This window comes from Ceratotherium simum, chromosome 5 (assembly GCF_057802395.1).
Source record: "Ceratotherium simum simum isolate JZ-2026a chromosome 5, ASM5780239v1, whole genome shotgun sequence".
Taxonomy (NCBI): Eukaryota; Metazoa; Chordata; class Mammalia; order Perissodactyla; family Rhinocerotidae; genus Ceratotherium; species Ceratotherium simum.
This window is the reverse complement of record NC_141904.1, coordinates 82050459-82076285: the sequence shown is the minus strand read 5'-3', so window position 1 is coordinate 82076285 and position 25827 is coordinate 82050459. Positions and strand designations below refer to the sequence as shown.

The 25827-nt window shown below is 41.9% G+C and overlaps 1 non-coding gene and 1 pseudogene across 7 annotated transcripts in view; one reads left to right on the top strand and one right to left on the bottom strand.

Annotated features, from left to right (window-relative positions):
• The first annotated feature begins 1011 nt into the window (after positions 1-1011).
• LOC147917111 (serine/threonine-protein kinase MARK2 pseudogene) overlaps positions 1012-25827 on the top strand; it is a 96134-nt pseudogene continuing 71318 nt past the window's right edge. The window contains exons 1-2 of one of the 6 annotated variants that reach the window (XR_015552276.1): positions 1539-3072; positions 19425-19801. The product of XR_015552276.1 is annotated as a serine/threonine-protein kinase MARK2 pseudogene, transcript variant X2 (transcript). Of the gene's footprint in view, positions 1445-1538; positions 3073-16284; positions 19802-25827 lie in introns of those variants that run through there. The other 5 variants (XR_015552280.1, XR_015552275.1, XR_015552278.1 and 2 more) reach the window with 5 other exon arrangements.
• On the bottom strand, positions 15674-15780 carry LOC147917114 (U6 spliceosomal RNA). The gene has a single exon (XR_015552394.1). It is a non-coding gene; the product is annotated as a U6 spliceosomal RNA (small nuclear RNA).

The following is a 25827-nucleotide window of genomic DNA, read 5'->3' as shown; positions in this document are numbered from 1 at the left end:
ATCGTTCCATTGCTTTAAAAATCATCACTAGTTCCTGGCAACCGTCATTAAAATAAATCCAAACCTTGTGACCATGCAATTTAAGGCCTATTATATTCTAGTCTCTGCCTATTCCTCTCATCTCACCTCTTGCCACAGCCCCCTCCTGGTCTGTGCCTCCCACCTAGTTTTTGCACAAATCATACTCCTGAAATGTACTTTTCCCAATTCTACCTAAAACTCCTTATCCTACAAAGCAGTATTCTCACAGGGTGGGAGAAAACTTTCTCCAAAGTAGAGGATGCTCATCTGAGAGGTGGAGGCTTTTCCAGCTATGTCCCCTCCCGGCTTGGAGATTCTGACCCATTGCCTATAGGATGACACACCATCCCACACACTTAACTGAGAATCATTGTAATAGAAAGCCACTGCCATAGAAAGACACCATGTTGCATCCTCCACATGAGCCAGGGAAGAAAATAGTGTGTTATTTGATAACTTTGTTTTGTTTGTTTGTTATTTTTTTTATCACTTTGTTGTGATATCACTTTGTTATTTGATACCAGTTTGAGTTATCAAACTGAGTTACTTATCTTACCTCTCCCTCTCCCATAGACCCTTGTACTTACCTCCATCATATTATAGGGGAAACGAAATTATCTTTTAAAGTGTAATCTCTCTCATTAGACCGTGAGTTCCTTGAGTGTATCCCAGTTTGTAGCCCAGTGACTAGTATATAATGGGCACAATATCAATTTCAAAAGTGAAAATTGACTCCAATCGACATATTTACTAAAAGTTCAGTCAAAATTAGTTGAAATTATAAAGCGCGTGGTGGGTAGGGGCGGGGGTCGGGAGCGCGCTCCGGGAGTGGTCGCGGGGCGGCAGGGAGCGGGTGGTGGGGGCGGGGGTCGGGAGCGCGCTCCGGGAGTGGTCGCGGGGCGGCAGGGAGCGGGTGGGGGTTAGGGCCGCGGGGGACGGGAGCGCGCTCCCGGAGAGGTCACGGGGGGCAGGGAGCGGGTGGTGGGTAGGGGCGGGGTGGCGGGAGCGCGCTGCGGGAGTGGTCGCGGGCGACGGGGCGCCGTCGTGGGCGGTGGCGCGGACGCCGGCTCCCCGGGCTTCTGGGACCTGCGGGGCGGCCGGCGGCGGGAGGGCGACGGTCGTTGTACCCGGAGCCCCGACACCCGGACTTGTGGGGCGCCGAGGGGCGCCGGGAGCGGAGCGCGCGCTGTGCGGCCCCGGTGCGGACAGCGCCCTCCTCGCCCGTCGGGAGGGGCGGCGGAGGTGGAGCGCCGGCGTCCGCGGAGGAAGCGCTCACCCGCGTGGGGCGCGCGCGGCCGGAGGGCGCCGCGCTCTCGTCGGGCGCGAAGGGCCGCACGCTGAGCGCCGAGGCCGAGGCGGCGGTGGAGCGCAGTGAGGTGGGGGACGCAGCCTGCGCGAGGACGGCGAGAAGGCGGCGCGCGAGGTCAGGCGGCTGCTGCTCGTGAGGGGCCGGCCGCCGGGCCCGGGGGCGGGGGCCGAGGGGCGGCGGGGTGCCGGCGCGGCGCGGGGGCCGCCGCAGACGCCGGGGCGTGCGGAGACCCGGGGGACGCGTCCCGGCGGCCGCGGACGCGTGTGGTAGCGCCGGCGGTGGTGTCTGAGGGAGCGTGTCCGGAGCGGGGCGGAGCGGGGCGGGCGCGCCCCCCGGTCCTCGGCCCCCTCCTCCGTCCGGGAGAACGCCCGACGGCGGGGCGGGAGCTTCCCGTCCCTGCTTGTCCTGGTGTGGACCCCCCAGGGCCGAGGAGTGGATCTCGAGTAAGGCCTTTTCTTGGGAGTGGGCTCAGCCGTGTCAGGACGAAGGGCGTCCTCGCGCTGAGAGACCCCCTCCCTCCACACCCCCCTTCCTACCAGGCGCGCTGTCGCGGTTGTGGTTCCCGCGGCAGGAGCGCCGGGCTCTGTGAGGTCAGCGCACCTTCTGCGGGGCCTGCGGGGCTTGCAGTGTGTCTGCTGTCCACTTCCCACGCCGCCTGGGTCCGTGTGCAAGGAGCGCTGAGTGCGCTGAGCCCGCGTGAGGCGGCGGCTGCGCTGGGCGCTCCGCTTCTGTTGCTGGGGGCCCTGGAAGCCACCGGAGTTGGGTAACACTTGCTGCAGCGAGATGCTGGAGCGGAGAGAGCCGATGGGAAAGGTGCGAGAGGGTCGCGCCGGCGACAGGACTGTCCCCGCCGCCACAGATTCTGAGGGACCAGGTTGGCCGGGTCCTCGCCAAGGCTTGCGTTTGTTCTCAGAAGTGTTCTCCTGGTGAAACGCTGTGTGGAGGTCTTTCCGAGTTTTTTGAAAGGAGAGAACATAAAGAGAGGGAGCCAGGGTTGTGGCTGAGGGATGCCTCAGGAAATATTCACAGCCTAAGATTTGTGGCTGTGAGTTAGGGTTTTCTTTTGTTTGCTTGTGTCAGGGAAGAGGGAGAATCTCCCTCCGCCCTTTCCCTCACGGTTCTTATGGCTGGCCAAGTAATTAAAAAGACAGGTTAGTGGGAGAAAATAATACTAAGTTTAATAACATGTATACATGTGAGAAACCAGGGAAACTGAGTTTCTCAACACAACAGCAGAGATTCTCATCTTAAATACTATGTTCAGGTTGTTGGGGCTGGAGGGAGTCAGTTACTGGAGATTACCAGAAAAGCACAGTAAACAAGAGTAAGGTTATTATGCAGATTTAAGGCCTCACGTTTCACATTGATAAGTTTTTTTAGAGATGAGGCCATGCCCCTTCTTGCCAGTAAAGAAAGGGAGACACCTTTACAAATGGAGATTTCCCTTATAAATGTAAATGTTTGTCTGGCAACTCCTAGCAGGGCAACCTAGAGAAAGTGGCCGGAAAGAGACAGAATTTTTGATAAGAGGGCCCTGTCTTGACATGAGTACAGCCATGTTTCGCCGCTCCATTGACCCACAGCCACCAGCACAAAAAGAAATATAAAAGCTGCTTTCTGCGTGGTGGGAACTGGCCCTTCTCCCATGGAGATAGTTGAAATGTGTAAAAATTTCAAGGCCTTTTGGGCGCCGCAGCCTGGGGCAGACTGGCCATCTGTGCCAGGCTGGGATGATAAGCAAGGTAAGCAATGCACGTACACAACTACTGGGCTGGGACGACAGCCGGGGGCGGGGGGGCGGGCATCAGTGCACGTAGGCCACTGATAACCATTTGTGCGTGGGAACACTAGATGCTTGCTCTGTAAACTCTGTAACTGCTTATATAAACTGCTGGAAACTGAGACCCGGTGAGAGTTCCGCCTGTGGAAGGGACGCCTTGCCCAGGACGTGTGATTCCCGCCCAGCCGTGTCGATTGACAGGACTCTCCCGGCAGTGGGGCATAAATGTTATGAGTAATTGATTTATTGGGAAGTAATTGATCTGATGTGTTCTCTTTTGGGTCAACCTGGTGTTTCTCTTTCCGGTTGATTTGTGTCATTTCCCTTCAGTCGATCTGGTGTTTCCTTTTCCGATCGATCTGATATTTTTCCCTCTTATTATATGACCTGTTTGAATCTGCTGCTATCTCAGCCGATATGGATGTTTTCCCTTTCCAGTCGAGCTGGTGTTTTTTCCCTCTTATTATTTGACCTATTCGGATCTGTTTGCAAACTATCGCCTTTACTATCCTCTATATAATAAAATATACCTTCAGTCCATTTGTTTGGAGTGGAAAGTTTCTTTTACGTCTCTGATCGAATCCCTGAACCTCTCATAACAGGCCTCTTAGTGCCTTTCCTATTGTAACATCTGTTCTACATTATATTACAGCCATCATAGTAACTCCTTCCTGGAACAGGTCTTCTATGTTAAATTCTTTAGGCAGTTAGTGGGGGAGGTCAAATGTCCATCAGAGTAAACAATCGAGGTAAAGAGACATATTTCAGGGTGGCCAGATCTTGATCTCCCACACTGGTTCCCCCCCACACCCTGTAGTATTTAGGTTGATGAAAGGTTTCTCCGAATCTTTGTTTGCACTCCTAGCGCTTGCTTTTAATTTTATATCAGTTATAATAAACGACAAGTATTGCAGAAACCTGCTTTTAGTAAGCTTCTGTCTCATTGGGATAACGACTGCAAGGAAAAGGGTGGTTTTTTCTCCAGTACTAGTAGTCTGAGAAGCAGCAAACTTGGCATGACTAAGAGTAATAATGATCTGAGTCATTTTGCAAGCAAAGTGTGAAATAACTTTTCATTTTAAAGACCTGGGTGGCTTTCTTTACCCTCGCCCCCAACATAAATCTTTCTCAGTTAATACTGTTTAAGTTTTTACGTTAAAAAGTAGTACTGGAGCCGGCCCCGTGGCTTAGTGGTTAAGTGCGAGCACCCCGCTGTTGGCGGCCCGGGGTTCAGATCCCCGGCGCCCACCGACGCACCGCTTCTCTGGCCATGCTGAGGCCGAGTCCCACATACAGTAACTGGAACGATGTGCAACTATGACATACAACTATATACTGGGGCTTTGGGGGGAAAATAAATAAATAAATAAAATCTTAAAAAAAAAAAAGTACTATATTTTGACGAGGTCAGTGTATTTGTAGTGTATTGTGCGTAGAAGAGAGACACCTTGGTATGGAAACGTGTAGATGCTCCTCTTATGAATTGAATGTGCTTGAGGCAACAATGCAAAAAGAATGATTAAAAAGTTATTTTCCTGCTGTTTCTGCACTCCTGCTCTGATACATTGTTTATAGTGTATTGTAGTGTGACTCTTAGTTTGAGCCAGTGGTTCAGCATGTTTAAAGCAGTTGTAAAATGAACCCTCTGGGGGTGGTTTATGCTTTAGTTAGGTGTCTGTTAGAGAGAGATGGACTGGGATAAAGGTCCAGGGAGTTAGTTTTTGCTTGTGTTCAGAAGAGATCGGTGTTTCTCAGTCTTAGCCCTGTTGGCATTTGGGCAGGATGATTCTTTGTTCTGCAGGCTGTCTTGTGCACTGTAGGATGCTTGGCGCATCTTTGGTGTCTACCCATTAGATACTAGTAGCAGCCCCCTCAACCTGTGACCCTAGAAATGTCTCCAGATAGCCCCAAGTGTCCCCTGTGGGCAAAAATTAACGTCTGCCAAGAACCACTGTTCTAGATTAACAAGTTAATATAGCTGAATGTGTAATGAAGCACCAAAAGTTGCATCTTTATAGCCAAGTATAGAGTTATGAGAAAGTGGAGCTGAGTCGTGATTTTCAGAAGAAATTATGGAACTTTTGTTTCTCCATACCAATAATGTCAGAAAGATTTCTAAATGATTTTTAAAAATCTTTAGGTGACTGAATGCCTTCAGCTGTCTTCTCTGGCTTCAGTCTTGGCCCTGCATCTCTTCTCTGTGGAGAGATCCTGTTGCGTCCCTGTCTCGTGGGCCCGGCACTCCTCCTCCTTCCCCTCCGTGTGGGTCTTGCTCGCACTCTACTCTACCGTTTTGCCCAGAGTTCCAGCGCTCTAGTTCCTATAAACAGAATGCTGGCTTACTTATTTCGTAAATCGTCATTCTTGACATGTTTGAAAACATTTTTTTCCCCCCTGATTTGACGTTAGCAGAAAGTGTTGACCTTTGGTTCTGAAACCTTTGGTTTCTGGATGTTTAAAGTCATATGTGTAAGCAGCTCAATGAAATCATTCCATATACAACACGGCAGCTGAATCAACTAGAAATATAAAATGGTTTCTAGGTAACCTATAACCAGGGTTATTTCCATTTACATCAGGTCTTCTTCCTCTTCAGTTATTTTGTTTCTCTCATCTCATAATGTTTTTTTTTTTCACTTCAGGCAGGAAGCCTCTAAAATATATTTGATAGTATATAAATATTTCATCATATTGCATTTTTTCTTCAGGCATGTATGTCTTTTTAGACATCATGGTTGAGGGATTCAGGTATGAGACCCACATTGTTAGTAAAAAGATTTGGGGCCTGGCCCCGTGGCTTAGCGGTTAAGTGTGTGCACTCCGCTACTGGCGGCCCGGGTTTGGATCCCGGGTGCGCACCGAGGCACGCTTCTCTGGCCATGCTGAGGCTGCGTCCCACATAACAGCAACTAGAAGGATGTGCAACTATGACATACAACTATCTACTGGGGCTTTGGGGAAAAAAAGGAGGAGGACTGGCAATAGATGTTAGCTCAGAGCCGGTCTTCCTCAGCAAAAAGAGGAGGACTAGCGTGGATGTTAGCTCAGGGCTGATCTTCTTCACAAAAAACAAACGAAAAAAACCAATTTGGGTAGTGGGTATCTATTATAATTAAAAAAAAAAAAATCAGAGGTATTTCACTATCCTTATTAGGAGCAGTGAATTAGGCCTTGGAAAAGAGAAGACTTTGTCTAATCATTGACCTAAAGGAAGTTAGGTCAGCATTTGGGTGGTTCAAGTCTTCAGGTTTTAGTATTAGATTCGGTTTTAGGTATTAGTATTAGTTTTCAGGCTTTAGTATTAGAAGAATAATCCTAAATAGAGAAGCTTATTTTAATAATGAAAATTTTCTTTCCATTGTATATGGCTAATTGTCTCGGGGAAATACATTTTTTATTGTTGTATCTTTGAGGATGTTATGATTTGTTATCCTTTTAAGGGCAGCGTCAGTAGGCCTGGGCTGTTGTTTCAGGGAGACGATCTTGTATACATGGGTACATATTAAATACTATTCTATTTTAGTATTCAGAGATAGAAGGAGTTAGATAATAAAAGGAAAATGTTCATGAATTAATTCTTCATAAGTCATTTCACTCCAAAGTTTTGAGTTTTTATTCTCCTTCACTCCCCCTGATCATCCTTCCCTCCACTCCACTCCTCCTCACAAGTAAAAATCTACAGCCTCGTCTCCTCCTGTAGCTCGGTTTAAGTGTTCTAGGTTGAGTGAAAATGAGGAGAGGGGTCAGATCCCTTCTGCTTGGTGAATGTTCCCCGCCCCGTTGTCACCACCAACCAGCTGTGTGAGAGGCTCCATCGTTAATCTTTTCTGTTCCCTGTGAACTTGCCCTGTGACTTCCTTAGCTGACAAATGCTGGTGTTGCCGCACTGTGGATTTTGCATTGGTTTAGCTGTTTCTTAGAACTGGCTCAGGATCTTAGCTGTCGGAAAGCCCACTTCCTTGAGTAGATGGACCTGGTGTTGCGTGGGTTGTGTGCTTCTCTCTGTCTCATCCACCTCGTATAGAAGTTACTTTGAGAGAAGCCGCACGTGGTATTGCGGTATGTTCTGAAAGGGCTGATTTTCCTGTGTCCTCCGTTTCTGATTCTCGCATTTACAGTTGAGGTTCTGCTCCGCCTCTTTCCTGCTTCACGCCTTGGCCCCCAGCCCGCCCGTTCTTCCTACCGTAGGTGTCATGCTCATTCCTTCACTCAACCTGTGTTGACTTCTCCATTGCCTGCAGGATAAAAGCTTCTAGACCTGGCTTCCCTCTGTCTTGATACTCTTCCTCAGGGCGCCCTCCTCCTCCAGGCAGAAACAGCTGACATACGGGGAAGCACGTTTGCACTCCGGCTTCCAGTGCAGTTGAGCCTTATGCCCTGCCTGTCCCCCCACCAGCTCGAGCACTTTACAGGCAGAATCTCTGTGAGTCATCCCTTGTATCCCTGACATCCCATTTACTTTGTGATGTGCGTAATTAATTCTTATTTATGTTAATATCTTGTGTAGGAGTAGAACTTACCTAGAATATAAATCTTATACTTTGCCATCTTCTGTATTGATGGGAATATATAACTACCCAGCTAAACGAAAAACGAATAGTGATAGTATGTGCTGACCAAGTTCTCTGCCTCCATCGCTTCCCTCTCCATTCCATTCCTCCATAACAGACTATAGCTATGGCCTTAGACCTAATACTTAAAAGCATTTTTTTCCTGCAAGATCACTAAAAGCTTTAAAAGCCTCACAACAATCTTGAGATTCCTCTACAATTTACAGATGAGGAACCTGAAGCTTAAAATGTTAACGGTCTTGTCCAGATCACCCAGCTGGTATCGCCAGAGCTGAGATTTGAAACCTGGTCTTCACCCCATATCATGTTGTTGAAGATGAGTGCATTTCTTCCCTAAAGCATAGCAAGTCTTAAACTTTCATCCCAATATCCTGTAAAATAAGCAGATAAAATTTAGACTTGGCTATTCTACCGCTGATTGTTAATCTACTCTGTAACACAATATACAGAACAAGATGATTTGCTTTTTCCTGAGCTTTTGGCCTCGAGACAAGAAAGAACAGACCAACGGTCTCCATACTTGTTAAATTTGCACACCTGTCAGGAAAAAAAAGTTTTGCATACATTGCTCATATATGTTGTTTGCTTATTTGTTTATTCCTTTATAAAGAATATAAGTATGTATTAATATATATAATAGGTTATAATAGTATATAAGAATATAGTACATAATATAAAATAGAATCATAATATTCTGGTACATTGTAGAGTACATGACTACATAATAGATACCAATACTAGTAAATCTTGTGCATTCCACACATGATATAGAAACTACTGACTTTGTTTTGTGAACTTAATTCATAACGTCATCTACTCCTGCTGTGACACCTCCTGACCCTCGTTGACATCATAATGGAGAGTCTGAGGAATGTGTTATAAAGATCAGATAAAGGAAAAACAGGCTGTTTTTGTCCCCTCACCCCTCATCTCTTATTTGGACTTTAATGATCTGAAACAGGTTTTAGATGTCCTTGGAACTGAAAATAGCAAGATGCATCTTCTCTAGACTAATTTTATGATTTCATTGTCACAAACTAAGGGTGACCTAAGAAACAACATATGTAGATACTTATTTATTGCCGAAGAAAATAGCTTAGTAAGATCTAGGCAAGCTCAAAGCACTGTGTTGGATATATAGTATTTACTACTGATACTTGATTAACTTATATCCAAAAATACCAACCAACAATATTAGCCAATTATATAATGGTATATTTTCACTAATTTATTGTGGAAGATGCACTAGGAAATCACATAACTTAAAAAAATAATAATTCCATGAATGGTTAATTAAAAGTATCAAGTTGTACTCTTTAAAAAATATCCAAGCTAAAGTTATGGTGGCTCTGCTCTACGGTACATAATTTTGTCATATTGAGCAATATTTTGTCTGTATAATAGAGTAGATCCAGTATATTTTCTACTAGATATTTACAGAGGTGGGTGGTGTGATGTTGAACTTCTCGCAAAATAAAGGGAAAAGTGTCCTAATTTGTGCCATGTTCCAATTCCGTGGCCAACCAAGCTACTAACCTGCTGTTGCCGAACATGGATTTGTGAAGAGATGTGCAGAATCAGTTCTCAAAAGCTGGTACCATCAGGCTCCAGCTCACCACTAGATGGCTTATCTTGCTTGTTCTTCTGTTAATTACCCTTCCTCAATAGCTTAGTTTCACCCTGTTCTATTATTTTATTTTATTTTTTTTTTGTGAGGAAGATCAGCCCTGAGCTAACATCCGTGCCAATCCTCCTCTTTTTGCTGAGGAAGACCGGCTCTGAGCCAACATCTATTGCCAATCCTCCTCCTTTTTTCCCCTCAAAGCCCCAGTAGATAGTTGTATGTCGTAGTTGCACATCCTTCTAGTTGCTGTATATGGGACTCGGCCTCACATGGCCGGAGAAGCGGTGCCTCGGTGCGTAACTGGGATCCGAACCCGGGCCATCAGTAGCGGAGTGCGCGCTTAACCGTGAAGCCCACCCTGTTGTATTATTGATAAGAGTATCAAATGCTTTTGGAGAGTGAGGTGGAGCTTAAATAAATCATTTATGAAGAAACATCTTTTTCAAGAATCTCATTTTATGTAACTTGTTTATTATTATTTCCTCATAAGTTGCTTGCTCTGTAAACATGTTAAGTAGATTAGACATTAAACAGAACAACAAAATTCAAAACCAAACAATTTATATGTATTTTTTAGCAAAATGGATAAAATGGGGCCTTATTGGTGCATGTTAATTGTATTCATGAATTTATTTTTAATTTAATTCACCAATTCAAGGACTACTTAAGGTTAAGTAGTTACCTAAGCTACTTAACAATGTTTGAGGATGAAGACAAAGCAAATGGAATAATGTAAAACTCTTGAAATGATTTTAGAAGGTACTGATTACAATAAGCCTCTGCCATCGTAGTTATAATGGATAATATGGTTTAAGCAATGAATTTTAGACAACTCCTTTCAGATATTGCAAAATGTAACAGTACGTAGCAACCTATTAATATGCCATTTTCAATTCATGATTATTATAATATTACATTTATTTATATTTACTTTGCTTTAAAAATCTGTAAACATAAATTACACATAAAGGAAGTAGGATATCTTCAGCTGAACAAACTCAATGGAAAAATGTTTGGTTTGTAGGCACTTGTTTCCAACAAAGAGAGGTGAAAATGCAGTGACAGGGATCGGCAGTGTGCGGACTGGACTGATTTATTGAGAACAGCGGGTGGCTAACAACCAAACTTAGAAGCTGGTGTCCCTGAACACTGTGTCTGTTCTCTAGGTCAGGGCTTTAATTTTCAAAGGGAACCAAGTGTAGAAGTAGTGAGTCCAACATGAATTGAGTTGTGAATTCATCAGCAAATTAAGTATAAATCTGATATTGCAGTAAAAAATTATAAACACTGAGCATGCTATTTTTAGTATTAAATGTAATATCTATTTTAAATCAATATAGTTTGCAGATGAATATCCGTGAAGTGAGGATATGCTTTGAATAAATAACATTTCCTCACAACAATTGTTCAGGAACCAAGTGGGCTCGCCTCCTGGTGAGTTAAATAAGACTCTACACCAGTGGAAGTTGTCTCACAAAGTAAAGTGTATTTGCAGCAAGGAGGCCATGAGGAATCATTTCCAAAGTCATGGGTCCCTGAACAAAGGGAAGCAGGAACTTTTATTTCAGATGGGGAATGAATATTCAAAAGGGAGGGGCCAGTATTGGGTGCACAGGCTCAGTTGGAAAACACGCTTTCAGATAGTGAGGCGGAAGCTCCTCCTTGAGAGAGCTTAGCATTAAAAATAAGGCAGAGGGGGGCCGGCCGGTGGCGCAGTGGTTGAGGCACGCGCTCCGCTGTGGCGGCCTGGGGTTCGGATCCCGGGCACGCACCGGCCTTTCCGCTTGTGGCAGCGTCCCATATGAAGTGGAGGAAGATGGGCACGGATGTTAGCCCAGGACCAGTCTTCCTCAGCAAGAAGAGGAGGATTGGCGACAGATGTTAAGATGTTAGCTCAGGGCTAATCTTCCTCTCACACACAAAAAATAATAAGGCAAAGTTCATGAGTGTAGCCCTTGTGGTGAGGGTTGGTCAGTTTCAGGCTGGTTTCATCTCCTTAACATAACAAAAGGGAAAAAAAAAACAACTTGGAAAAACAGTCAAATGCTTCCAAACCCACCCTTGAGTTTCTCAGGGCTCCCCTGGTCGGTGACACAATGCCTTAATATTAGTTGGATAGAAAGTATGATGGAAGAAGGCAGAATGTTCTATTCTTATAGTGCAAATTGAAAAGATATCAGGAAGTCTGAATTCTAACCTCAATTTATCACTATAGGGTATATAATTTTGTTTCCTTTTGCCTTTTATTTTTCTAGTCAGATTCTTTACTAAAAAAGTCAAAGGAAAACTTCCAATGATTGAAACACTTGAATTCCTTCTGAAAAAGGATAAAATGTTTATGTAAATAGTCAAAATTATTACTCAAATTAGTTCTTACTTGTAAGTTGGGCGTTAACAAAATGACAACAGAAATCAGTAAATCTATAATAAAATATAACTCCTTTCATATTTACATATGTAAACCACCCCCTAAAGCAGCAAGTACTTTTGTGTAGTTTTAGATGAATTCAGTGATGGTGTAAATGTAGCTTTGCAAAACAAATTCCCAGACCATAGGTTTGGGAATTAGTTTGAATATGTATATATGTAACCAGTGAAATGTCAGTGGATAAACGATGAAAGTTCTTTGTGTAAAAACACTTTGAATGCTTTCGGAAAACTTAATAAGGATGAATCCCTAACAATTCCTATAACTTAGGTATGAATAAGATACCTTTAAGGATAGGCAGACAGTAACAAAATAATTAAAAGAAAAGTGAAAAAATAGTAGAAATAATAATAGAAAAAGTAAGAGGAGAATTTTAAAGCCAAGATTGTTTGATATCTTTAATTCTTATTCAACTTTAAAGAAATTGGAACGGTAAGAGATTATGCATCATGAAGTATATATAAAGAAGATATAAAGAATTAATTACAATTGCAATTATTAGCTGTTTACTTAAAGAGAAATTCTTGGGTTTATATCTGAAGATACTGGTGAATCAGTATACATCTACGTATCTGAAGATAAAGTATTTAAATAACTTATTCATCCTTCTACAGAGTGTTTTTTTTTTTAAAGATTTTGTTTATTTATTTATTTTCCCCTCAAAGCCCCAGTAGATAGTTGTATGTCATAGCTGCACATCCTTCTAGTTGCTGTATGTGGGACGCGGCCTCAGCATGGCCGGAGAAGTGGTGTGTCGGTGCGCACCCAGGATCCGAACCCGGGCCGCCAACAGCGGAGCATGTGCACTTAACCGCTAAGCCACAGGGCCGGCCCTCTACAGAGTGTTTGATACCCTGTTTTTTTTATTTTATTTATTTTTTTGTGAGGAAGACCAGCCCTGAGCTAACATCCGTGCTCATCTTCCTCCACTTTATATGGGACGCCGCCACAGCATGGCTTGACAAGCGGTGTGTTTGTGCGCACCCGGGATCCGAACCTGCGAACCCCGGGCTGCCGCAGCGGAGTGCGCACACTTAACTGCTGCGCCACTGGGCCGGCCCCTTGATGCCCTGTTTTAACTAACTTTTTCATTAACTTATCATTTATGTGTCACAATAACATTGAAGAAAGTGTTTTCACTGTAAAACATGAACATAATTCTAGAAGTATAAATTCTAGAGCTACAGCAATCAAATATCAAAAATACGTGGAGGACTAAACCAGCTTTTAAAATCAAAACGACTTGATAACAAAAGTCCATTTGAAATGTAAATAGTTAATTCCATCTATTCCTTCGCTATCGTGAATTCCAAAATACAGGAAAATATCGGTTTGTTTTTTTCCCCTCTCAGCCGCATATGTCCTTTGCTGCTCTAATCCAGTACCCAGGTCATGTTCCTAGGACCTCACCTAGGACTTCAGTTTCCAACTCATGAATTTGCTCTGCATTATGATTCAAACAGTTATCTTGGATGACTTTAGTGTCTGTGTGTATGATGATCCCTCTAACACTCTTGTATAGTCTGTTTGACACCAAGGCTCAGTCTTTATGTAAAGCTGATGTAGAAACCTTTGACGCAGGTGAGGTTTTCAGGGATAGTGTACCTTCCGAAACACAAGAATCATGAGCACGGGATTCCAAACAACACTAGAGAGCAGGGAAATACAGGACCATAAAGGACCTGAGGGGAAGCAGCCACAGAGATGGAAAGAGAGACCAGAGTTACAGCCTCATGAAAGAGAAGGGCGGTGGAGGGGTGTTTCCGGGGGCCAACTGCACAGTGTGTGCAGTGTCTTGTGATATAACCCCCTTTCTTTCTTAGCTGTTTTTTTTTCTTATGAAATATATGAATGCCATAGCTTAAAAGCAAAGATTTTAAATAAGCACAAATAGAAGGGAGACGAATTACCATTTTTGTTTCTGTCATTATGGTATTTTGTCACCAGTTAAGGAAGCTCAGGGGTTCTTTGCCAAGGACCTGCAGCTCTCAGAGGCCCACATAAACCTTGGCGTGAAAACAAGGCCCTGCAGTGCTCAGAACCTACTGCTAGGTTAATTGCCCTTAATTAACTGGTGTATCTTACTAAAAGACAAAAAGTGTTACACTTGACTCGATCTTCTGCTGAGTCTGTGGCTCCTTCCCAGAAATGTCTTCTGCTTTCCTCTGCAGTTCAAACAGAAAATCCCTGGGGCCTTCTTTTCTAACCCAAATGTTTCCCTTGAAAACCCAGAAGCAAAGGTGGCAACGCATATCTAAATCCCTGTCTTCCTTTCTTCTTTGTTCCCGATAGATCAGACTTTCTTAAGAATAACTGGTGTTTCCAAAGTGATTCGTGGTTCTAAAACTCAGTAAGCAGTGCCTGCATCTTCCCTACACCCTCAGATTCTTTTTAACATTTTAGCCCAAAGCCACTTTTAGCATTTATCCAGAGACAGAGCGCATTTAAAGACAGTTTTAAGCAGTAGTTTCCTTTTAGTGAATCCGTAGTTAGCAAAAATATTAGCATGGAAAATTGTATCTGTTTTATGTGTTGGCGTTTATTGTCCTATAGATAAAGGCAGTATCTGAAACGTAGGAGGCAAAATGGGCAGACTGGGGACCATGGAAGTAATGGGCAATAATTAAAGGGCAGCTGTTATCAGGCGCTATGATTGAATAGTTCAAATCAGAGACAAATCTTTCCTTTCTTTTCCATCTGTTAGGTGCTATATTTATGTCTCAAAATACGAGTCTAATAGATTTTGTTTCATGCAGTGATGGGAATGTAAATTTGAGGTTATATAATATAGCATAAAGTAAAATCATCCACATTGCTTTGAGTTGCCTAGAGAGATGAGCCATTGTATGTATTTTTACTGTTAATTTCTAAACTGTTTAGATTTTAATCATTATGAATGTCTTTGGGGAGTCATGAGTAGACTTTGTGCTGTGTATTGTAAAACATTAATGTTGCCTTATGTAATTTCTTGAATAAATTTGCTAATTTCCAGATGGTTATAATACCACTCACCTTTTGCCACGCCAGCTATCATGTGATTTGTTAGTTATTAAGAATGCTTATAACTCATTTATTGAAGTCTATATTGTCTCCAATATGCTTTTTTTAAATATAATTTGTGTAGGATTTTTTAGTAGGTGACATTGGATTTTTAAATTAAAAACCAACCATAGAGCAAAAGTATAATTTTGGCTCTTCTGGCATTTTCAAATAAGTGAAGCCATAAGATGATGTTGCGTTACAGGTATCACTAGGGAAGCTGCTTGTTTAGATTGATGAAAGAGTTTTAATTCAAGGAGGAAGAGTACCTAAGGGAACCTTTGACTATAAAATTGCAATATAAATATTTCCATGTTTTTTATCAGCTCAGCATCTTTAAGTGTATCATTTTAGTTGTTCATGTTTTTAACATAGGGCTTGAAGTGGAAAGAGATGAATTGACATATTCCAGTTCATATACCAACGTTAGACAAACTGAATTTAACTCAAGGGCTTTATTTCCAACATTTTTCTGTGTTATCCTGGATTAGAGGTTAATATTTTTCCTTGTTGGTTTGAAAGGAAAAAAACCTCACAGAGTGATGAAAATTTTAATATTTTACACAAAATGTTTTACACACATAATATTTAAATTTTATCTAAAGCATAGATATTTCATTAAATTTCAGCTGGAAATATTTAAAGCTCAGGCCTTATTCTAATGGAACACATGATACTGATTTGTGTCTATTCAACTGGCTGGTATTCACTGGAAAGTAGTTCACTAATTAAAAGCAACAGTAAACTCAAAGAAAGTTAGATCATGATTTTCAAAAGTTTTCTGTAAAAAGTGATAAAATTTATTTAAAAGAAGGTTGTGTACCATATAATGTGAATTTTCTATGGAATTTTAATGTTTTAAATAAAACATTTCCATATCAATAAGTGTTCATTTTATCAAGAACAATGAGTTCAATTTAAAGAAATCCCTTTTATCCTTGCACAGGGGCCATGCTAATCCTCTCTGTATCGTTCCAATTTTAGTATATGTGCTGCCAAAGCGAGCACAAGAAATCCCTTTCAAATCGTTAAAATGCTGTGTTTAATAGGTAAAAATGGCTGATATTTTTCTTTAGTGATTCCTTAATAGTAAAAACAAAATGTTTGAGGAAATTCTATTTAGTTTTTTATTTAAGATGTGTTGAAAAAACGTGTATTAGTATCTAGTTCGTTACTTCATCTATCAACCAAGATGAGCACTGTTTTATTAAAAAAAAAAAAAGTTTCACATTCTACATGCCCAACTTTGTAGTACTTAATTCTTTTCATTCCCTAGCATCTAAAAATAGTAGTTGTTTTGAAGCCAATAACTGTATAAGGAAGAGGATAGAATTTTTAAAAAAGAAAATAACTTTCCATTTTGTGAAATACTGGAGTGTTGGTTGCTGTCATATGTAAATATTTTCTTTCATCTCGATTAATATTACTTATAACTGAAAATTCTCTCATGACTATTTATTTATTTATTTTTGAGGAGATCAGCCCTGAGCTACCTTCCATGCCATTCCTCCTTTTTTTGCTGAGGAAGACAGGCCCTGGGCTAACATCTGTTGCCAATCATCCTCCTTTTTTTTTTCCCCTTTTCTTCCCAAAGCCCCAGTAGACAGTTGTATGTCGTAGTTGCACATCCTGCTAGTTGCTGTATGTGGGAGGCCGCCTCAGCATGGCCGGACAAGCAGTGTGTCGGTGCACATCCAGGATTCGAACCCCGGGCCTGCCAGTAGGGGAGCTGGAGCACTTAACTGCTAAGCCATGGGGCCGGCCCCCTCATGACTTTCTTTTTTTTTTTTTTCTTTTTTTTTTTTTTTTTTTTTGTGAGGGAGATCCGCCCTGAGCTAACATCCATGCTAATCCTCCTCTTTTTGCTGAGGAAGACTGGCTCTGAGCTAACATCTATTGCCAATCCTCCTCGTTTTTTTTTCCCCCAAAGCTGCAGTAGATAGTTGTATGTCATAGTTGCACATCCTTCTAGTTGCTGTATGTGGGACGCAGCCTCAGCATGGCCGGAGAAGCGGTGCGTCGGTGCGCTCCTGGGATCCGAACCCAGGCCGCCAGTAGCGGAGCGTGCACACTTAACCGCTAAGCCATGGGGCCGGCCCTCGTCATGACTATTTCTAATGAAATTATTTATCGATAACCTCATTGTGTGGGTTTTCTAATTTGTGATTTGAATAATAGTGCATGATAATCAAGCCTAAAAGTATAATACTATAAATATTTATGAGTTGTTCTAAATTCATGTTCTGGTAACTTAGATTATAAAGGGCCTCACATTAGTGTCCCAGAATGCCTGATGGAGATACTTTTTTTTTTTTCATGACTGAAACAGAAGAGCTAAATTTTATTTTATAAATATAAATTGATATTAAAGTTACTGTTCAATCCAGTTTTCAGGAGTGAGTTTGAATTGGACTCTATACTATTCTGCAGTTCTCAGATCAATTGGTGACCAAGATAGACAAGGTCGCTGCTTGTATGGATCCAATATTCTAAGGGCAGGGTTTCTGAAATTACTAAATTAAGAAATAAAAGAAATAGTAAATGTGAATCTTAAAACAGCATAATGTGCTAGAGTGGAGAGAGCCTTTTTTGACTGAAGAATGAAAGATGAGGTTAGCTAACTGAGGATCATCTAGAGAAGTGATATGCAAGCTTAGCAAATGTTAAGTGCAAAGGCCCTGTGGTGACAAAAAGCTTCCCATGTTTAAGGAAAAAGAAATGTCAGTGTGCCTAAAGTGTAGTGAAGGTTAGGTTGTTTCATATGAGTTGAGGGAGGAGAGTAGACAAAGACGAGAATTTAGGGGCTTTGTAAAGTCTGGTAAGGAGTCCAGATTTAATTCCAAGTTTAATGAGAGGTTAAGCATGGTAGTGACATGTAGGTTGGAAAAAGAACACTCCGGCTACTGGGTGAAGAGCAATTTGTAGGATTGCTCAGTAGAATCAGAGGAAGAGACTGTTGCAGGGTTTAGTCGAGACCATGGGGACCTGGCTAGTATGATAGGAGCAACAACAAAGGAAACTGAACAGATTCAGGATGCATTTTACAAGGAGGAGATTTGCAAGTGGCTTGGGCTTCTGGGAGTGAGGAGAATAGAGAATTCAGCGATGATTCTTGAAAGTTTGAGCAACTGGTATGTGACGGTGCCATTTGATGTGACGTATTGAAGAACAGAAGAAGAGCGTAGTTGCGGAAGGGACGTCAAAATTGTGATTTAGACATACTGAGTTTGAGACACCTATTTGATATGCAAGTGGAGACGCTGAGTAGATCATTTGGATCTATTGTGTAGCCTTGAAAACCAGGCAACGCTTAGACACGGACAAGAAGAAACTTGCTTTCGTCTCTGCTCTGGTGCTACATGATGCCAGCACGCTGCTGAGCCTCTGCTGTCACTGAGGGTTTTCTTTCTGACAGTGGCATTCAGTAGTTTTTGATGTCTGCATGATGGGTTCATACTACCTGGGTGTTCTACACCGATGGCCTTTGCTGCTTGGGTGTTCTTAGTGTAGGCTTTGTGTGTCCCCAAACACTGATTCCTCTGCTCTGGATTTCAAGTATGGCAGAGCATCAGAGATGGGGTGCATATTCCCTGATGCCCCACGAGAGGCATGAACCTTATAATGTTTGGAGATATTTTCCTCTTAATCGTCTATAAAAGCTCTCCTAGGACAACACTCTGAGATCCTCCTTGAGGATCTTGGGAACCTCACCGGTCCTTTTCTGTGCTCTCTTGCCCTTTTCCTCGTACCCTCTCCTCTCAGCCCTCATGGTTCTTGATCCCAGCTTTGTTTGCGTGAGGCCTCGTGTGTATTGGCAGTCATTGCTTGGTATTTGATAGGACTCACTGTCGAACTGTGGGAGCAGTTCTTTCAGGGTCCTCAACTCCAGAAATAACAATGCCAGATGCCTTACCCATCCCATACAGAGGTGAGGATAGAGGGACAACTACTTAAGTAATAAACTTTTCTACCCCCAAGAGGGCTGCTTACCCCCTTTATAAGCCCTTTTATATAGTTATAAATGCCGCCTATTTTATCAAGTCTTGCTCTGAACTTGAAACTTAAAAAAAAAATAACACTAGGCCCGTCTCATATTTAAATCTGTTTTGGCAGTAACCTACGATGTAGAAAAAATGATTTTAACGTACAGTTCACATTAGAATTTTACATAAGTGTGAAGCTCACGGGAAAAATGAGGATTGCAGTTACAGACTTGGTAGTCAACATAATATGGATGATATTTGAAGCCTGGGGACTTGGTGAGATCACTTGGGTTAAGAGTGCATACTCAGAAAAGAAGGTGTCCATGACTAAGGCTGGGGACACTGGTACCAAATATTTTGTAATGGGAGAAGGAGCTAGCAAATTACGTAAAAAATGATGGACTAATGGAGCAGAAGAAAATCTAGAGAGTGTGGAATGATAGGATCCCGCGAAGTACTTCTCAAAGGAGACATGGAAAATTGTATTGATGCTGCTGAGGGGTTGAATAATATTAGGATGAGACGGGAATTTGGAAAGGTTGGAGTTCAACTTAACTTTTTGTTATAAGGAACTGTTATAGGAGATGATAAGAGTTGTGAATAAAACTTATAATGTTTGGTGAGACAGATAAACAAATTAAGTAAAATAGGTTTCCTTATTTTACTTAGAGCTGCGAGGGCGGCGCCTCCTGCGCACAGTGACTTATTTCCAGGCCCCAGAGCTGCTGTCAACAGCATCTTCTGCCGCCCGCGCCAGCAGGTCTCTGTCGTGTGGGAGGGCAGCGGGGATGGACTGGAGCTCGCGGCGCTCCTGCTGGAGCAGCCGCCCCGAGGCCCCGCCGGCCCGGCCCCTGTCCGCCCGCGCCCCGCTCGTCCCGCTCGCCCCGCGCCTCGCGGCAGAGTCCCCTCGCGGCGGCACATGTGTGCGGGGTCCGCCCGCGGCGGGGACGATGGTGAAATTCCCGGCGCTCACGCACTACGGGCCCCTGATCCGGTTCGTGGCGCCCCTGGGCGTCACCAACAGAGCCATCGACTTCGGGGAGCAGGTAAGGCCCGGCCACACCCCCCGCGTGGCCCGGGCAGCGCCCCAAACCCCGCGCCCCGCTCGCTCTGCCTCGGCCTTAGACGCCCCCTGGGCGCCGGGGGATGGGGGCAGAGGGGAGTCGCCTGCTCCGCGTCCCTGTTTATCCTGGGACATTTGGTGGGGTTTGCAGCTTGTCAAGGAGGACTTGTACAGACTTCATTTCCCCCTCCTCCCAGTTATGCAGCCGACTTTTCCAGGTCTCTCTGGAAAGTGTTAGAAGACCAGAGGGTTTGGAGCTTCACTATAGAATGGTTTTTAGTGCACAGCAGGAGTATTATGTAATTTATTATGTAAACCTCAGGTCGGTGAGTAAAATGGTTTCTACTAGCGCAAAAAAATTAAGTAAAATATAAAATATTCCTTGTGGTTATAAGTTTATGAAGGAAAATCAAGCAGGGAAAAGGTGCCAGACAGTGCAGGGAGGAGATAATTTAAATATCGTGGTCAGGGTAGCTTTTCCACGAAAGGTGTGGTGGGGAAAGTGAGGGAGAGAGCCATGCACATGTCTCAGAGAAGGTGTTCCAGGATGAGGGATCACCAAGGGCAAGAACCTTGGCCACCTCTAGAGCCATTTAGGTCAAGTGGAATGGAGAGAAGCCCTTGGGGAAGGAGATGAAGGGAAGTTAGACTAGGAAATGAAGACAGTGTGTGCAAAGAGTTCTTTCTAGAAGTGTCGCTTTGAGGGGAAGAGAAGAAGTGCGGCAGTTGCTGGGGGAAAGCATGGCATGGTAGGGTCTCTCAAAACGAGTATAAATAATTTGATGGAGATGAAATAGTTTCATGTGAGAGTAAAAATGAATATTATATAATAATAATTTAATGTAAGAGTCCTAAAATACTTCTTTATTGTTAATCTGTTCCACGGTGACTCAGGTAAATGTCCCCCAAACCTTCTCTTGTAATCATTACAATGCAGGATATTTGCATTTGCAAAGTCATAGTAGCCAGACCCTATTAATAGATACTGAAGTAAATTTTGACAACTTACCAGAAGCAGATCCCCAGATTCACTTGTGAAAAGTGAAGGTAAATTTAGAGTGAAGTCCTTAAAAAAATCCCCTCTTTCCACAGTTTGTTATTGACATATTTTGTCACATTTGACCTTTTCCCTGATGGGAGAAAGTGATGGCATTTTCTTGAAGGTTAGGTGTTGACATTTAGTGCAATTCAGCGTGCAGTTACTGAGCACCTGTTATGTGCTTGTCCTCTAAGAACACTGAAGAATTTCAGATGAAGACCTGACCTTCAGGAAATTATAATATAGTTCGGTGGCCAAAGTGGTCTGTAGCGTCTTATCACAAATGCAGTATTTTTGTTGAAGTTGGTGAATGATCCCTTAAAATTCTTCAAGTATGTATTTGCATTGTGTGCTGTGCTGTATAGTAGGTGACCAATAAACATCTGCTGATAAATTCTACGCATAAAACTTTTTTGTGCTTAAAGTTGAGTAACTGAAGAAGATTCAAAGAGGAGGTGAAATGTAAGAATTTGCAAACAGAGCTTTTCAGAAAAAATTAAATTCCCTTCTTGAAACATGAAAAAATAATATAATCTCTCTATAGAAAACCCTTAATTTTGACGTAATGGAGAGACTTGAAATTCATATATACTTTGACAGATACCCAAGGTATCAATTTTGGAGATATCAACAAGGTTGTTTACAGAATTGCCTCATTTGGAAATTAGAGGTAGAACGGGCAGTAGTTGGTCTATCCAGATTATGTGCTACTCTCACTGGAAGCAGTAGGTGGAATGCAGTGACTCTTAGAATAGCCTTCCGGGCTAATGTAACCATCATTGACAACAGCATATTTTTCACTATAAGTCAGAAATACAGCATTTACTTAGCAAGAAACATCAGCTTCAAAAGAATTACCGCACTTTGAGTACGTTGTGGGAAAACTGTTAATTTTTCACTTCTAATGCTGAATTTTTGCTAAATTGTTGAAATTGGAAGATGACAATTTGGAAATAATCTCAATTCACAACTCCCCGTTGCTCACTCCCTTTCTCCCGCCAAATGTTACATCACTGTTTCTAGATGTGGAAGCTTCACTTTTTTGCAGAATTTTAAATTGCTAAAAAATTAGAATATGTAATTCTGTCTCAAGTTATACAGTTAAAAGAATGAGTAATATGAATCTCTATATAAAGTATTTTGATATCTATGAGACGTTTGGATCGGTTCACATGCCTAACACTTTATGTTGAAAGTGACTTCTTGCATATTTATTTAAACTGAATTGTCCCTTAAACAACCACATGCAGAGAGCAGACACTCCCGGGCACAAGTCGTGAATCTAAAAATGCTCTTTCAGATGTGAAAAACTTAAAAATATAAATGTGTACAAATATGTATTTTTAAAATGTTTCTTGTCTTTAATTTTTGTCAATACTCTGTAAAGCTTGATACGAACTTATTCCGGCTTTGACGTGTGATTTTTACATCACTGGAAGAATTGGCTAATTCTTTAATGTCATTTTCTTGTTTAAGATCTGGCATTCTCTCTGTTTTTGATACATTGCCTCTGAACTCTGCTGGCAAGTTTATGAATCACATCACCAGCCATACATAATTTATTGCCATTAGGTAACTGAATGTGCAATGTAGAATACAAATGTTTCAAACAACATTTCTGCACATCCTAAATTTAATAGATTTAAAAGATTTGAAATCAAGATTTCTTTTCATTGTTTTATTATTTGATTTCCTCTCATCAGTCATATATAATATATGTTATATTACATGCAGTTATGCAAGCCAGATATATACATTATTACTTAGGTTTGTGACTTCTAAGATTTATAAAACTTCACTTTGGAAATCTTATGCTTTAAATACCTACTTTGAGTTTTTTGATTTGCATTAAAATTGATGGAATTTCCTTAACAAAGTATCCTTGTTTGAATTTCCTCCAGAGATAACTGATTGTATCTACTGTTAAAAAACAAATCCTCTCGTGAGAACATCATTTGGCCATTGAGAGTTTTTTGTAAGATGGTGAGATATGCTGTGATGTTGGACATTATATGAAACATTCTGTAGTGTGAAATGGTGTGACCCTTTCTCTGTCATTGACCCTATTACATCACATGGGTATTGGTATAATATATAATCACTGAAAAGAGTCTCCTCAGTCACAATCGATGTGAATTATAAAGAGGAAATAAATAATCTAACTGCATCCCTTAAATGTTTACATTCCTTACTAAGCTGATTTTTAAAAATTGCAAGCATCAAATCTTGATTATTTTAAAACCTTTGTACAATTGAAAACGTCAACATAAAAGCATGACGTGTAAGGGGCTGGCCCCGGGCACGCAGCGGTTAAGTGCAGGTGCTCTGCTTCAGTGGCTGGAGGGTTCGCAGGTTCGGATCCCTGGCGCACACCTACGCACCGCTTGTGAAGCCATGCTGTGGCACCGTCCCATATAAAAGTAGAGGAAGATGGGCACGGATGTTAGCCCAGGGCCAATCTTCCTCAGCAAAAAAAAAAAAGAAAAAAAAAGAAAGTGGAGGATTGGGCATCGGATGTTAGCTCAGGGCTGATCTTCCTCACGGGGGGAAAAAAAAACATGACGTGTAATTGTACCATAGAATATAGCTTGTCTTTTTATTTCTGAGATCTTCATATTTATTGATCTGCTTTAGTATGGGTTGTATTTACATGTTTCCTCTTTTTAAAAAATAATCACTGTGGGCTGGCCCTGTGGCTTAGCGGTTAAGTGCGAGCGCTCCGCTACTGGTGGCTCGGGTTCGGGTCCCGGGCATGCACCCATGCGCCGCTTCTCCGGCCATGCTGAGGCCGCCTCCCACATACAGCAACTAGAAGGATGTGCAACTATGACATATAACTATCTACTGGGGCTTTGGGGAAATAAAAAGTAGGAGGATTGGCAATAGATGTTAGCTCAGAGCCGGTCTTCCTCAGCAAAAAGAGGAGGATTAGCACGGATGTTAGCTCAGGGCTGATCTTCCTCACACAGACACACACACACACACAATCACTGTTGTTAGTTGGTGTGTCAACATTATGTAAAAAGCAATTCTGTACTGAGCAGTGGATGGGTCATTGTTAATATTAACACAGCTGACTTGCATATGGGAAGCCCCAAGCACTTTCTTTTAAGGAGACAGAGAACATCAAAGACTGCAACTCAGTAGTCAGGAGTGGCGGAGATTTAGGCTCCCAAGTATTTTGCTTGCTGCTCTCAGGTGTCTATGATCATTTTGGAGAGTTCTGAGATGTACAATATCAAAGTGCATACGACTTCTAGCAAAGATTTCTAAATTATTAAATGCTAATTCAACAATTTTGATAGAGGAAGTCTTCAAACTTGTAGATTTTGAAAATCATTAAATCAACTTAGTGTAATTACTTATTCACGTGACTTGAACTTGCTGGCAGAAGGTAAAAAGTGAAAGCCAACACAGGACAAGGAAGAACAAGCCTGCCGAATCTTTCATGGTTTCTGTTTCCCTGCTGTCGTCTTAATATTGCATCACCAGGATAATGCAGATCCAGGGAGTCTACCTGACATGTAAAATCAGTGTAAAGAATAAATGAGATCATGTGTATTAAGACGTTATACAAATTTAAAGGAATACATAAATATTGACATTTAATCATCTTTCTTTTTAATCCAGAGTATCCTTTCAGAGAATATTGCATAATGGTCTAAAATACTGCTTTTTTAAAACTTGCATATAACTTTGACAAAAACATAAATTCTTCTTGATTGTAAAAAAGAAATATCTATAGAGAAGCCTTACGTATTCATTTCATGCCACTTTGCTGCCAGTGAGAATTGCAGTTATATCAAACTGTTATGGTGTGTGACTCCCGATTGGCCATTATTTAAGCTGCCTTATTTCCTTAGGAAGTCTGTCTTTCGTCTTTGGCACACTGGATAATCATGAATATAAAAAAAGAGAGAGAGAGAAAACTCTATAAGATGCAGACCTGGTTTCAAAGAAAACATGGTAGTATTCGGAAACAACGTTGTGTAATTATCTCACTGCACTGCATCAGTTGTGGTCTCTGTGCCCTTCGGTTATGCCTGCTAAGGTACATGTGACACCCATCCAGACCTACGCTGATTATTGATAGAGTTGACTGCACACCACTAAGGGATAATTAGTAATAAGTTGTTCTGCTATTCAGTAACAGTCTGGAGTCATGTATTTAACTGCTACGAGTGACCAGTTATCTAAAAAATTTCATGATTCCTGAAATAACTACAAATAATTTATTTTAAATTTCTAGGTTTAGAAATTTACTCTGATTGTCAGCACAAGATAACCCACATTTCTTTTCCTTTTTTCATTGTTTCCAATTAGGCAGTTTGATAAAAAATACAACTGTGGGATTTAATTGTTCAATACTCTAGGCTTTCATTATGGTAAATTCAAAAATAGAAAAATACCCTCTGATTGTTTAGGAATTTTTTGACAAGGTTTAGCAAAGAATATACTGACCATCTGTGTGGTCTGGGTGAGTAATTCAGTATATACATGAAGTAAACCTGTATATATTTAGAAGGTGACAGTGGTGATGGGGAAACAATAGAACAGGGTGAAAGGTGTCAGACCTGCATGGTTGGGGTGGAGTGGGTGACGATTTAGAATCTAGTAGTCAGGGTCAGTCTGACTGACACAGTGATATCGGAGCAAAGACGAAGGAGGCAGCTGGGTGACCAGTGAGAATACTTGGTGGAAGTGCTTTCGAGAGTGATGGAGCCAACAGTCCCGATGTTTTGAGGATCCATATTTTTTTTCTTGGAACTACTTGAAGAAAAGATTTGTTTGTTTATAAAACATTGAAAGTTAAATACATTCAGTCATTTAAAGGCAGGCAAAAGCAAGAGTTACCATTTGCAAAATTTTCAGATACTTTGGTATAAAATGTAGGAAAAAACCATGGAAAAACAAAACTTGTCTTATAATCTTTTTGAGACTCGCAGTTAAAATTTGATGTTTGGTATTTT